The 16152-nt window shown below is 39.1% G+C and overlaps 1 protein-coding gene across 1 annotated transcript in view; it reads left to right on the top strand.

Moving 5' to 3' along the window:
* The window catches only part of LHFP (lipoma HMGIC fusion partner), a 369791-nt gene that overhangs the window by 221006 nt on the left and 132633 nt on the right, over positions 1 to 16152 (top strand). The gene's annotated exons all lie outside the window — the stretch shown is intronic.

Here is a 16152-nt window from a genome sequence, read left to right as displayed (position 1 = left end):
ACCAGAATGGAGGTGCACAACAGTGGGATGCCAATGACAAGATACCACACACACACAAAATAAGAAAATCAGAACAAAGCAAAACCAACAAAGTGTATTGTCCACCTTTGCTCTGAGGTTCCCGCAGCATTTTTTCATGGTGTCTCTGCTCCCCGTCTTGATCTTGCCATTTGATCTCACCCAAGTTGTGGGCACTGGGCCTCCAAGCCCAGCAGATTAAAAAGTACATGATTTCTTACTTCTGCTTCAAGTTCCACTAGCTATAAGCCTTCAAACTTTTTACATATTCCTACCTATGTGGTTCTGAGTTTTGGAGTTCTGCCCTGAATCTGCTTTGCCTGGTATTCTGTGGTATTGGTGACAGCGAACCTCAGTACACCTCTACCCTAGCCACCGTAAAGCCCCTCTCCTGCTACCTCTTATATAAGGGTAAGTTAAAAGCATTTCTGCAAAATTATGGAAACTTTTATTTTATAAAAATATCAAAATGTGAAGCTATTGTTTCTGGATATATTCTCCATTTTTGTATTTACACTCTTGAAGGCAGTGTTTCTGTCTCTTTAACTGTTTCCTGAAGAATTCTGTGTTTTTCAATTTATACCACATCAAAATGGCAGGAATCTGTTCAGATATATACACATGTAGCATCATGCTATGTATTGATTCTTGGTTCCAACAGTAGCCACTCAGATGGTTTGAGGGACTCAAATACTATTCCTTTTCAATGTTGTTTGGATTTGGAGAACAAAAACAAGTATGGAGAGAGAAGATCAGGGCAATAGGATGGATGGGGTAGGGTTTCCCAGTGAATTCTCAGTCTATCCTTGCTACTCTTGAAGAATGAGCAGGTACTTTGTCATGCTGGGGGGAAAAAATTCCTGGACCAAACGTTTCTGGCTTTTTTCACACCAATGCAGTTTTTCTATTTTCTTAGAACTTGTTCCTAATGAGCCTCTGTGATAGTCCTATGTCCTTCAAAAATTCTACCAAGATGATTCCTTTGGAATTACCTGAGACAGTCACCATAACCTTCTGAGCTGACCTCTCTGCCTTTAATTTATCCGGTCCAACAGGTCCATTTGGAAGCCAGTTTTGATTGGGCCTGTTTTTTGAAGGTACTCTAATGAAACTAAGACAAGTGTTTTTCTGAGAGAATGTGTTGGAAGCCATCCACTGATCACAAAGAAATGGTCAGACCCATTTTGTTTGGAATAAACCCCTACATGTAGGAACTGGAAATCTAGTAGCAATACTTTTTGGCTGGCCCTTGTATATTGAGATCACAGAAGCATTGTGATCCCTGGTGTTTGCTCCAGGTTCTTGACCAATAATTATTTCTGAGGAAATCTGCTAAAGAGGGCATTAGACAAGGCTCCCTCCTGAAGAATTAACAAAAAAACAACGTAACTCGTAAGCCAAGGTCTTTGTGCTTACTCAGTCCTTTACATTAGCATGCTAACCAAGACCTGGCATGGCATTGTAGGATAAGCACTAAACAGCTAACCACACAGTCAGTGGATTAAATCCACCAGCTGCTCCTTGGAAACCCTATACAGCGTCACTGAGTCGGAACCAACTCCACAGCACTTAACAACAACAACAACAACAGCCAAGTATTCAGACATGAGATTATCCTATAAAACAGTTAGTTAGGTTCTTCTGGTTGGTGTTGGGTGTATAATGTGCCAGATAAAGGAATGGGATTATACAAGGGAGCTTCAAAATGTTAAACAGAGATAAATGATTATGAAAAATTTCCATGATCTTTTGAAGCACTCTTATATGTTATAGAAAAGACTTTGCTCATATATCCAGTCTTCAGATTGTAATAGTCTGAAACTACTTCTCAACCTTTCTCCATCTTTCCCCAAAGTCCTTTCAATGGACTGCAATGTGTAAACAGAAACAGATGACAACTGTGAGTGTCTACAATGGCCCCAGTAATTTTTCCATTTTTTTACCAATGGGAATGAACTTGCCACTCCATTAACATGGGCTCTTGCCAGCTGAATGTTCATTTGGAAATGATGATAATTATTGGTACGAAACATCTGATTTCATACCTTGTAAAACAGAAAGTGGAACAATGGACATTTAAAAATAGATTTAAAATTATTTCAAGATGTTGGCTTAGTCATGAAACTGGAATCTGTTTCATCACAGCAGTGTGTGATCGATATGTTATAAACCTAAGGCTTAAAGGTATAGGAATTCAATCGTTTAATATTCAGTTACACTCTCTAAGAGTACTTTTTAAGTTATTGTTGTTGTTGAGTTGGTTCTAACTCATAGCAACCCTGTATAAGTCTCTGAGGTGCGGCTGTTGAGTTTGAACTGTGGAACCTTGTGATACAAACAGATCTTGCGGTCTAGTGCATTATCCTACAACACCATTCCGTAAGTCCTTTACGTTTTTACATTTTATTTTTAAAAAATAAAGCGAGCATTTTTATAGCAGATTTTTTAGACAATTTTATGGTATAATTTTTAGATAGTAGTAACTATGACATCCAAGCGTTAGTTTGGTGTACCCTTAGTCTCTTCTCTATGCTTGACAGCCTGTCTTTTAACAACAACAGCAACAACAATAGAAAGTAAATGGGCATTCACACTTGTTATTTTTTGTGATCTGATAGATAACAGATATTTAAACTACAAGGAATAAGAATGTCTTTCTGACAAAAGAGGAATGATAAAGCACACTTCTTTTCAGTTCTGTTACAAAACTATTTCCCAGTTTTAAGAAGGAGAGAAAGAACCCAGACTCAGATTTTAAAGATGAGATATTGCTGCTGATAGGAAGTATACTGTAGGAAGGGAAGAAGAGAGTTCAGTCTGGAGTGCATAACTTCAGGACCACCTGTATAAACTGAGAAACTACTAGGCAAATCTGACTTTAGAATCTGTAACTGTTTTTACTTTGCGTGCAGTGATCCTTCAAGGATCCCTTACAAAGACAGTGAAAATGCTAGTCTTTTAAGTAAGTTTCCAGGCATTTTCTACCTTTTGGCAAAGTCTGCATTTGCTGACCATGCTGAGTCTTCAGAGGTTCTCGTCCCCTCCCAAATCCTACCTTTTTATCCATAAACCAATTCTTGGAAACCAGTTGTCTTGGAGTTGACTGCCACATGGTAACCCCATGTGTGTCAGAGTAGAACTGTATTCCATAGAGTTTTCATTGGCTGGGTTTTCCAAAATATATTGCCAGGTCTTTCTTCCTAGGTGTCTATGGATAGACCCAGATCACCAGCCTTTTAGTTAATAGCAGAACATGTTAACTTTTGTACTATGTAGGGACTTCCCAATTGTTGGCTTTTTGTTTTGTCTTTTAATGTGTTAAGAAAACTTGTATGGGGTTTTCCGCTTCTGGCTAGTAGGCACTCTCCCCTTCTCTCTTCCTAAAAGAGTAGTTCTTTTAAATGATAAAGTATTTTTTGTGGTTTTGTTTTTTTCATAACACTTGTGTTATTGTTGTTGTTGTTGTTAAGTACCGTGGAGTCAGTTCCAACTCATAGTGACCATGCACAGGGTTTCCGAGGCTGCAAACCTTTACGGGAGCAGAAATACTTGTGTAGTACTGTACAATAAGCACTGGACTGCTAATCACAAAGTCAGCAGTTCAAACCCACTAGCCACTATGCAGGACAAACTATCAGCTCACATAAAGATTTACAGTCTCAGATACCTAGTATAGGATCGCTATGTCTTGAAACTGACTTGACGACACTTACCAACAACAACAGCAGAAACTATTAACCTCTACTTATAAAAAAAAATACACCAAGGATGAATGGTCCATTAATAAGATTTACCCAAAGAAATTCTGATTTGAGATGTTGATTATACTTTGAAGGGCACAGACCTTCTCTGTGGATTGAGAATTGTGTAATAATCCGGCTCATAATCTTCAGGCACTCTAAATAGTCTTTGGAAAATAAACTTTATTTCTGACAGTATGGTTTGCATCCATTCTGAGGGTGTGGAAAAACAGTAGGTACAGATTACAAATAGACTAATTGGAAGGATGTGTGGCACTGTGGGTTAGACATTGTGCTGCCAACTATAAAATTGGTGGTTCAAACCCACCAGCCACTCTGCAGGAGAAAGATGTCTGCTCCCATGAACAAGTTAGTTTCAGAAACTTAATATAGGGTCTCTACGGATAGGAATTGCACCACTCATCTGTGAGTTTTCCGTACTGTAGTTGCTTATGTGCTTGAGATATTGGAAGCTATACCATGGCTATTTTAAATACCAGCAGGGTCACCCATGATGGACAGGATTCAGCAGAGCTTCCTGACTAAGACAGAGTAGGATGAAGGAGAGACAGATTACTTCTGAATTGAAACCTGATGAATAGTAACAGAACATTGTCAGATATAATGCCAGAAGATGTGCCCCTCAGGTTGGAAGGTATTCAAAATTCGATTAAATGCTGTCTTCTCAAACTAGACTTGACTCTAGTGGCATGGATGGAGTTAAGCTTTGGGAAGTTTTCATTTGCTGATATGGTACAACTCACATGAGAAGCAACAGCTGCAAACACCCTTTAATGTAAAACACCCTTTAATATTTGGCATACAGAATGTACAAAGTATTAATCTAGGAAATGGTAAGTTATAAAAAGAAATGGAATGCATAAAGATGAACATCTTAGGCCGTAGTGAGCTGGAATGGACTGGGATTAGCTATTATCAGTCAGACAATCATATGGTTTACTATGCTGTGACTGACCAATTTAAAAGGAATGGTGTCACATTTATGGTTAAAAAGAACACTTCAAGATGTATCCGTGATGTTTGTCAGGAAAATATCCATTCTCCTACAAGGAAGGCCAGAGTACAGTGGCTGTGTAGTATACCCACTGGACTGCGAGCCACAAGGTTGATGATTTCAGCCACATTTTGCTCCCACAAAGATTTACAGCCTCAGATATCCTATACACAGTCGCTATAAGTCAGAAGCAACTCAACACCATTATTATTCAAATATACGTACCAACCACTAACACTAGGGCTGATGAAACTAAAGAATTTACCAAATTCTTCAATCTGAAATTGATCAAGCATGCAATCAAAATGCATTTATAATTACTGGTGATTGGAATGTGAAAGTTGGAAGGAAAGAGGAAAGATCAGTAGTTGGAAAATATGGCCTTGGTGCTAGAAATGATGCTAGAGATCGCATGATAGAATTTTGTAAGATGAACATTCATTGCAAATACCTTTTCTCAGCAACATAAAGGCAATTAAGAAATTGATGCATTTGAGTTGTGGTGTTGGAGGAAAATATTGAAAGTACCATGACCTGCCAAAAGAACAAATAGATCTGTATTGGGAGAAGTGCAGCCAGAGTGCTCCTTGTAGTCCAGGATGCCCAAACTTCGTCTCTCGTACTTCAGACATATTGTTAGGAGGGACCAGTTACTGGAGGAGGATATCATGTTTTGTAAAGTAGAGCGTGGGGGAAAAAGAGGAAGATCCCCCCAACGAGATGGATTGGCACAGTGGCAGCATCAATGGTCTCAAGCATAGCAGCAATCATGAGATTGGCCCAGGACGAGGTCGTGTTTCATTCTGTTGTGCATAGGGTTGCTATGAGTTGGTGCCAACTTGATGGCACCTAACAACAACAACAGCACACATGGAACTCATCAGTAGAATGACTACACAAGAATCAAATTGACTACATCTGTGAGAAGAGATCATGGAAAAGCTCAGTATCATCATTCAAAGCAAGGTCAAGGACCAGCTGTGGAACTGACATGCAAGTTCAGGCTTAAGGGAAGAAAAAATTTAAAAGTCCACAAGAACTAAAATGTGACCTTGAGTATATCCCACCTGGACTTCGAGACCACCTCAAGAACAGATGTGATACATTAAACACTAATGTTTGATGACCAGAAGAATTGTGGGAAGACATAAAGAACATCATACAGGAAGAAAGCACAGGTCACTAAAAAGACAGGTAAGAAAGAAAACACTAAGATGGGTGTAATAAAGAGATTCTGACGCTTACTTTTTGCATAGAGAAGCTAAAGTGACTGGAAGATATGATGAAATAAAAGAGATTAACAGAAAATTCCAAAGGCCAACTGGAGAAGACAAAGTCAATTATAATGAAATGTGCAAAGATCTGGAGTTAGAAAATCAAAATGGAAGAACACAGTGAACATTTCCCAAGCTCAAAGAAGTGAAGAAAATTTCAAGCCTCAGGTTGAAATATTGAAGACTTCTGTGGGCAAAATATTGAATTAGACAAATCTGCTGCAAAAGACTGCTTTAAAGTGTTAAGGTATTCCTGGTGTGACACTTGGGATAAGCACTGGACTGCTAACCACAAACTCTATATAGGGTTATTATGAGTCAGAACAGATTCTATGGCTCTTAACAATAACAAGCTAAGCAAGTATATAGTTAGTGATCCAGACCTTCTACCAAAAAAAAAAAAAAGTTTTCTTTATAAAATCTCTTTGTGCTGTTCGATACTGTATTAAAAATCATTACTTCCTGTAGTTTTACTTTTATAAAAGGTATATACATCTCATTAATTGATGTTGTTGTTGTTGTTTCCTGGTGTGATGCTGTGGGTAAATGTGCTGGACTGCAAAGTCAATTTGAACCACAAGGTTGGTGGTTCAAACATACCAGATGCTCTTAGGAAATCCTATACAGGGTTGCTATGAGTTAGAACCTACTCAATAGCGATTAATAACAACAACAACAATCAAGTCAGTTTCTACTCATAGTGACCCATGTACAACAGAAGGAAACACTGCCCAGTCAGTCCTGTGCTGTCTTAGTCTTTCCTACGCTAGAGCCCATTGTTGCAGCCATTCGTAAGCTTTGCCCGTGAGAAAAATACCCTCAGGAAAAGTAGAAGAAAACAGTATATGACCTCTTTGTAGGGAAGGGCATCTTACTCTTTTTTTGTTTCTACAGAATTTATTATGGTGAATAAGTTACTTACAAATTGTGCTTTAGAAGGACTACAGAAACTAAAAAACACATTGCCCAAACAATTGGTAATTGTTTTATTTAAAGCTAAAACATTTAAATTAATTTCAGAAGATGAATTTCACCCTTATTTCACATACAGTGAATGAGAAACTTGTTGGTTGCAAAATTTTATACTTACAAATTTTTCAAGTAGAATGAACTTGCTTATTTAAACAAGAATTATAATTTAATCCACATTTTTCCAGAGAGAAGGACTGGGAGTAGCAACTATGAAATCATTTCGTGAAAAGCTGCCTGAAACTGACCACTGGTGGTCACACCAATGACCTCAGTTTACATTTGCTGATGACTGGAGTCAGAATTGTGCTTGTATTGTACAAGTCCCGGAGAAGAATATCACTCTTTATCATTAATTTCCTGTTTCGTGGGTTTGGTTCTCTTCTGTAATCAGGAGGGAGAGGGGTAGAATGGTGGAGTGATGTAGGATACCCACTGACTGGGTTGCATTGCTAAGTCAGTGCTTCAGACTCACCAGCTGCTCCTTGGAAACTCTATACAGGGTTGCTATGAGTCGGAACTGACTTGATGGTACTTAACAACAGCCTGGTTGTATGGAATGTTAAGCTAAATGAATTGACTAGCACATCCCATATGTAAAAAATAGACTGGTTTGTCTGCTCACTATTTGGAAAGTTTAATTCACCAGCTGTCTCCTTGGAGTGATGGTTTGCACAGTGGACTGCGAACCCCAATGTCGGTGATTCAAACCCAAAGTCTGTACCTCAGGAACCCTATACAGGGCTGCTATGAGTCAGAATGACCTCCTTGTATGTAACAACAACAAATCTCTTAGGCATTAACATAAAATCTCCATGTGAGAAGCAGCCCTGTGGACTTCAGGGCTGAACTTGTGGTTTAAACAGACCTTTCTGCCCAGTGTTTTATCTCACAACTTCACACCAGAGATTAGGAGAGTCTTGGTGTGGTGCTGTGGGATAAAGCACTGGACCTAAAGGTCAGTTTGAACCACAAGGTCAGCAGTTCATACACACCAGCTGCTCCTTGGAAACCCTATACAGTGTCGCTGTGAGTTGCAACTCACTGGATGGCACATAACAACGATAGGACAGGCGTCCTGGTGTGGCACTGTAGGATAAGCACTGGACTGCTAACCACAGATCGACAGTTCAAATCCACCCTCTTTGGAAACTGTACTGGCTCACTGTGAGTCGAAACTGATTACAAGGCACTTAACAAGCAAACAAACAAAAATGATAAGAAAGGCGGAGTTGTTTAATTTCCCAGAGATAAGACAATATTGGAGTCCTGGTTTGGCACTGTAGGTTAATGCGCCAGACTATAAAGCCGGTTGAACTGCACTGTCAGTGGTTCAAGCTCACCAGCTGCTCCCTGGAAACCCTATACAGGGTTGGAATCAACTCGACAGCACTTAACAACAAGAAGAAGAAGACAATATTGTGAGGTTTCTGTGACTAATTAGATATTCTTATAACGGGTGTTACAGCTTTGACGAAACCTGCCTGCGGAAGCCTTCCTTTAAACTCCATATGATCATTGGGCACTGTACTATTTCACCCTGAGAGTAGTGCCTGTGAGTTTTAATATGCAGCTTTGACTTCCTCCAGTCACTGGTGCTTTAAGGAGATTCCAGAATAAAATGTAAAGTATACATAAAGTAACTGAAAATAAAGGGCGATGAAAAACGGAAGGCTTCTTGTTGAGTGCCATCTCAGGTGTGTTCCTCTGTTTCCTAGGAGCGGCTATGGGTTTGAACTGCCAACCTTGAGATTAACAGTCTAGTGCTTATCCTACAGTGCCACACCAGGACTCTATGGTCAGTTCTTTTTAATGAAACATTACCTTCATTATATTTTTTAAAAAGAGAGAGTGGGAGAGAGAACCTAATCTGTTTAAAAAAAAAAAAAAACAAGTTCTATTTTTATCCAATTATTTTATTTTGAATCTATTACACTCTCTGAAAGCTTATGTATAAATGAGGTTTCCTAAATTAGTTTGCTCTTTATATTAATTGTATATTTAAATATCCCTGAGATTTAGTTCTTCAAATCCCATAAAAAAATAATTAACATCAAATTCAGGTCTTACTTTTACAGTATTTATAAGAAAAAATAAACAACAAAAAAAAGTATAAGTAAGGACTGGCTAAAGTTACAAAAGGACATATCTGTTTATGATTTTATTCATGTGGTGTTGTAGGATCAGCAATGGACTGCAAAGTACAAGGTCAGCAGTTCCTACACAGGGTAGCTATGAGTTGGAATCGACTCAATGGCACTTAAGAAAGATAACAACATAAACACCAGAAGCTCATACATAATATGATATGTAAATAGTATATACATATATGCTTATACTAGGGAGTGTGGTGTTCATACAATAAACACTGCACTGCTACAGACAAGGTCTGTGGAAGAAAGATGAGGCTTTCTGCTCCCGTGAAAACTTTTAAGAGAAAAAAAGCCTCAGAAACACTATCTAGGGTCACTACGAGTCAGAACCAACTCAACAACACCTCACAACAATAATATATGCTGGCACATTCATTCGTCTTTTTCAGGACCAGGTAGGAATGGGATGGTGATGATAAAATGGTTATAGATTTGGTTTGATTTGGTCTGCTTTTAATCTAAATTCACCTTATAAAATGTGGTTTCTTTTGATGCGGATCTGCCTGTGAATTGGGTGCTGGGACAAAAGACCAAATCAAATCCCCTTTCTGTCTCCCACATGATGCTCTAAGTCTTCCCACAATACTGACTCAATGACTCCAAATCCCATGCCCCTTTCTTTCACTCTCTAAACATGTTTGTATTGTAAATCCTACTCAGACACAAGACCCTTTTGGTGGCTGGGCTTGGTTTCCCTGTCACCACCTCTGGGAATTGGAATGCAGCCTACAGAGAGGCCCCTGCTCGGGCCCAAGAGCTCTGCCTGGCTGGGCCAGGGTTCATTGATGTGCTGAATATCACAAAGACTTAATTCTGCTCTGAAAGGTTAGAAAGAAAGCAGGGGAAAGGAGGGGGGGAGGAATAAAGATAAGGTCTGTGGAGAAAGCTTTATTCAGCTAATGAACTTTTGTGGAATGACTAACAAGAAGAATTTGCTGCAGGAAAATTGGCCATTGATACCACTCGCCTCCCCACCCCCTTTTCTCTGCCTTTTTGAGGGGGAGGAAAATTAGAGGAGCTGTCAGTTAAAGGAAATAGAGACCAAAAATGATTTTGCTTATTTCTCTCTCTCTCTCTCTCTCTGTGTATATATATATATATAGTGTTAAGTACCATGGAGTCGATTCCAACTCATAGTGACCCTGCACAGGGTTTCCAAAGCTCTAAATCTTTACAGGAGCAGAAAGCCTCATCGTTCTCCCGAGGAATGGCTGGTAATTTCGAACTGTCGACCTTGAGGTTAGCAGCCCGATTCATAACCACTACACTACTGGAGCTCCTTGTATATATGTATGTATAAAGAGAGAGAGCTAGAGAGATTTATTTACCTTTTCATGCCTTAAACTATAAAATAGCATTGTGTAGCATCAAAGTTTAGGAGTTATTGTTATCTTCTGCTTTCTGTTGAGGAAATACATAAACTCATAGCTAATATGTCACTAAGTGCCATGGAGTCAGTTTCGGCTGATAGTTTTGAATTGTCAACCTTATAATTAGCAGTCCAGTGTTTACCCTACAGCAACAATCTAGGGGTTTTAAAGCTTTGTCTTTTAAAGTTTTATTCGTCTTTTCAGCAAATAGGTAGTGAACAGTCATAACATGCTAGGCCTTGTTCTAGACTTTGGATCCATTAATGATGAAGTAAATGAAACACCTGAAAATGCCACTCTTGCTGGGATTTATATTTTCTGGGGCATAATCCTGGTCTGAGTGACAGAACCTTATTCTAATTGCTCATATTTCCCCTCAAAATATTCCAGCATACTCTTAATCCCACTGAAGTTTACATTTGCTCCATAAACTAGCCTTCTAGGTGATCCAGGGTATCCAGGTATTATCCCCTGGACATTTCTTCAGTTGGCATGCATCTTGTCTTACTTTATTATTACTTCTCATGGCCAGAGAAATAAACAGAGGTGATATCTGAAGGGCCTTTCTAGTCCTAATTCTATGATCCATTCAGAGTATATAAAAGCATTGTTTTCTTTTCTCTTCCCATTTCTTAATGTATTTACTAAAGGTTAAAGAGGTAAATTGACCACAAAAGGTAAAGTGTTTAGAGAGTCAGCCCTTAGATGATAAAGCTTTGGTGCTTGTTTTGTTTATTCTCCCATTCATTCTTCACTCAGAAGACATTTACTTTCTACAACTGCACTAGCCTTTGTCTGAGCTGCTCAGGACAGCCACAAGGAAAAAGCAGACAGCCAGCATCCTCAGGAATTCCATCTCTTAGGAGACCAGAATCTTCTTTGCAAACACAGTTCCTGGCTTCCAATTGTAGGGGAGTTGAACGCTTCTTCAACTTGCCTTGTAATTTTTAGATATTCTTTTAGCACACTGTCTTGGTTGACTACACATTTGGTTTGTGTTCATGCATACACATGGGTACACCCACACACACACATTTATTTTTATATGCTTTACTGAATTACTTTTCTTTCAAGTATCTGGTGAGGCAGCACAGTTGTATATAGCCTTTCAGAAATCTAATGGGGTCCATTTCCAACTGAATTGTTTTTTTTCCACACTGTGTGTCAGTTCTTGGAAATTAACAATAGCCTATTTCACTTTGGTCTTTGATCCCACCAGCTTAGTCATGCTATTTTTCCAGATGTTTCCGTCTTGTGTTGCTATTACAGAAAAAGCACCACACTAGTTAAACGAGGCCACACTGGCCTGTCCCAGGAGATCAAAGAATGTGCTCTCCACCAAATAACCTGGTCATACCATCAAAGTGATCCCGTCAAAATCATAAATGTGATTTAAAATCTAATCCTGATAATTTATTGTTATTTTTCTAATCATACTGTACTAAGATTTCCAGAAAAAATAGTTATCAGAAAATCAAACACCCTGGTCTTGCTCCTGATTTTAAATGGAACATTTATTTGCATTTTCACTATCCAGTATGAATATTGCTATCGGTTGTTTGGCAGAAAATATTTATTGGGCTAAAGAAGGTCTGTTCTAGTAGAAGTTTGCTAAGATTTTTTTTTTTAAGTTTTTATTGTAAATTGAGTGAAAGTTTACAGGGTAGATAAGTTTTCCATTCAACAAATCATATACTTTGTTTCATTGCAATGGTTATAATCCCCTCCATGTACCATCAGTTAACAGTATTTCTCTATATTCATTTTAGCTCTTTTTTTTTTTTTAAACACTCGGGCATATATAAAAATTCAAACCACCAAAGGGCACATTTTGCAAGTCAGCCTCTTGGCTGCCAGCTCTCAGTCCCTCTCTTCCCGTGACTCTAGAGTTTTCAGCTGCTCCCTCTCTCCATGTCCCCATCTCTGCCTCCATCTCTGATATTGCTGCTTCCCTGGATAAGGTCCCATATTCCGCTTGTGCTTTTCTCCCTTGATAGTCCTAGGGTCCTCTGTTTCTGGACTGTAAAATTAATTACTCCCCCATTTTTGTTACAAAACTTCTACCTTTACAATTGTGACAGTAGCAATTAGTCATGATTACAGTTACTCATTATTGAATTTTAAGAATCTTATCCCCATCTCTTTTAGCCAGACCCATCTAGACAAGATGAAAACTATTGAGTGGGGACTCTTTCTGCCCCCCCCCCACACACACACACACTCTTAAAAGAAACTCTCTCTTGAAACCTTGTAAGCCAGTTACTTTGTGCCTTTATTGCCCCCTCATTTTATATAGACAGTGTCTATTTTGCCCATCCCTATCTCTGGTAGCATTGTGGTTACTAATTGGGCTTCGAAGCACAAGGTCAGCAGTTTGAAACTACCAGCTGTTCTGTGGGAGAAAGATGAGGCTTTTTGCTCCTGTAAAGATTCACAGCCTTGGAAACCCTGTACAGGGTCACTATGAGTGTGAACTGACTCCACGGCACATAATAGCAGCATCTACTCTGTATACAGAGGGGATAGCATTGATACTTGATGTGAAGACTCCTTCCCTCTCTGTTGGTATTTTGAGCTACTACCTCCATGAGTATAGGTAAAGTTCATCAAACTGTAGCAATTTATCCTTGTTTCCTTTATCAAAAATTGTTTTGTTGTTTGTTTGTTTTTTACCTTCCTTTAGTTGAATTCTGATTATCTAGCCATCAAGGCTAAGTCAAATAGGTGCTATCTACAAGTTTGGGCGTTCTTGTGCATCTCCCCTAACTTCATATCAGCTGGATGTTTCACTCTCAGCTCTGAACCCTCTGTGGTTCTGTCTTTGTCCGTGGGCTTAGGTGTCTCCAGGTCTCACCACACTTTGCACAAAACAACACTTTCTCTTCTTTTCCTCATCTCTAGGTCAACAGGAGTCTATGGAAAGTGGTTGAACTCAGTCCATTCCTTCATTGCTGCCTTTCGCCCTCTTCCACTTACCAGTAGATCAATGTGGTCATCAGCAAGCTTACATACCTGCTCATGTGTTCTCTTAGAGTTTCAGTCTTAGAAGGGAGTTTGTACTGAAGGAACTTGGTTGCTTGCCTTGATGGCTTCTCAGTGAACAATTTGCTTATTCTTGTAGTAGCCAGTCATACTGCCATTTTTGTTTTGTCCCATGTCAGAAGGTTCTGGATTGGACTCAGGATTCCACCTAAGGTCCTATACAGAGCAAAGGCTCCACAAGAGGCCTATTTCACTGAGCAAGTTGTAGAACCCCTTTTAGGTATTTCAGTCAGTTGTAGGCTGAAGACGGGCTTACAAGCTTTATGTAATCATGTTTCCTGACATTTTTTTCTATCCCACTAAAGTGTCTATTTTACAATAGTAGGCAAGGGTAGGCAAGGGAAAGCAATAAGACAGTCAAGCATCTTAGTATTTTTACCCCTCTTCAGGGTATGCCTCGATCCCTGTATCACAAAGCCCTGTTGTTTCAAGGTTGAGCATGCATCACTATTTACCTCTGTCCCATTTAGCCCATAAAGTTTGCTAAGATTTTTATCATGAATAATAGTTTAATTTTAAAAAAAGTTTGATTTAGGTGAAATTTACAGACCATAAAATGAACCATTTTAAAGTGAACAATTACATGGCATTTAGTACATTCACAATGTTGTGTATTTCCAGATCATTTCAATGACTCCCAAGTAAAACCCCAGACCACTAGGTAGATTGAGTTCCTTGTAGTATGAAAGGTCAAACTCTCAACCACTAACCAAAACATTAGTGAAATGTAAGTCTTTCTAGAGAAGTATCCCTTTCATTTTATTCAAGACCCTATAACTTCACAAAGGCTCTACTAAATTCGTTATAGCTTGAGATAAGTTAGCGGCCTATTTTCTTTCCATTTAATTTACTCCAAACTGTCTAACAGTCTCAAGGGCCTAAATGCCAGTGCCGTTGTTAAGTGCTGTCTAATCAGTTCCGACTCATAGCTACCCTGTACAGGGTTTCCGAGGAGCAACTGGTGGGTTTGAACCACCGACGTTGTGATTGCCACACTTGAGCCCATTGATGCTGCCACTTTGCCAATCCATATATTAGACACTAATATACTCTGGTAACGTAGTAGTTATGAATCAGACAGCTAACCTCCAGGTTGGCAATTTGAAACTACCAGCTATTCTGTGGGAGAAAGATGAGACTTTCTGCTCCCATAAAGATTTGTAGCCTCAGAAACCCTGTGCAGGGTCACTGTGAGTTGGAACCGACTCCACGGTACTTAACAACAACAACAACAATATATACATGGGTTAAATTTTCACTTAGGGAATGCCTTCTAAAATGCTTTGTACCATATGACTTATTAATTCCTAGATTTTTTTTTCCCGCCAAAAATATGTAAAACCTGAGAATGAAAAAGCATATATGAAACTGTTCATGGAAACATTACTTAGAAACTGAAAACCATTCAAATGTTCATCAATAAAGAATGGGTAAATTATGGCATATTCACACAGTGAGATGCTAGGCAGCAATTAAAATAAACCAATTATAGTTGCACTCATCAATATATATAATTCTTATAAACATAGAGGTGGCTGAAACAAGCCATAACAAAAGAATATGTAATTTATGATTTTACTTACGTAAGTACAAAGACAAGGACAACCCATCTATTCTGCTGGAAACTAGGATAATAGAAACTCTTGGGATGGGACTGAAAAGGAACAGAAGGAAGGTTTCTGGGGTGCTAGTCACTTTCTGATTTGTAATCTGAGTAAATGTTACATTGTGTGATCCGAGTCTATGCCATCTTTGAGTCCCCTAGGAAAGTTTGGCACCAGGTAACATAGGAAAGAGGTTAAGAAAGTGTAGTGCATGCTGGAGCCAGACTGAATGTTCAGGTCTCCTCTGTCACTTGTAAGTTGACTAACTTTGGTTCAAGACTTAACCTCTTTGTACTTAAGTTTTATTAGCTATAAAATGGGGCTCATTGTAGAACTTGTCTAACGTGGTTATAAAGATTAAATGAATTAGTATGCATAAAGTTCTCAAAAGAGGTTCTGACACATGCTAAGTGCTCAATATTGTTAGCTGCTATTTTTAGTTTTCTTAATAGTGTAGTGGTTACGAATCTTGCTGTGAGCCTTAAGGTCAGCATGGAAACTATCAGCTGTTCTGTGGGAGAAAGATGAGGTTTTCTGCTCCCATAAAGATTTACAGCCTCGGAAACCCTGTATAGGGTTGCTATGAGTTGGTTCTGACTCCATGGCACATAACTACCATCACCAGTATGACATTGCAGGATAATGCACTGGACCACTAAGTCAGTTTGAATCACATACAGGTCGGTTTGAACCACAAGGTCAGCAGCTCAAACTCACCAGCCACTCCTCAGAAACCCTATACAGGGTTGCTTGGGTTGGAACCAACTCAACAGCACTTAACAACAGCAACAACAACAACGATGTATTGTTACTCTGGATCACAGCAGTGGCTCTATACAATAAGCACTGGATTGGCACTACAAGGTCTGCAGTTTGAACCCAGCAGCTGCTCTGTGGGAGAAAGATGAGGCTTTCTGTATCTGCGAAGATTTAAAAGGCTTAGAAGCCACACGTAGGGTTGCTATGA

This window comes from Chrysochloris asiatica, unplaced genomic scaffold (genome assembly GCF_000296735.1).
Source record: "Chrysochloris asiatica unplaced genomic scaffold, ChrAsi1.0 scaffold00250, whole genome shotgun sequence".
Lineage (NCBI taxonomy): Eukaryota > Metazoa > Chordata > Mammalia > Afrosoricida > Chrysochloridae > Chrysochloris > Chrysochloris asiatica.
Note: the sequence above shows the minus strand (reverse complement) of the source record. Positions and strands in the feature narration are given on the sequence as shown.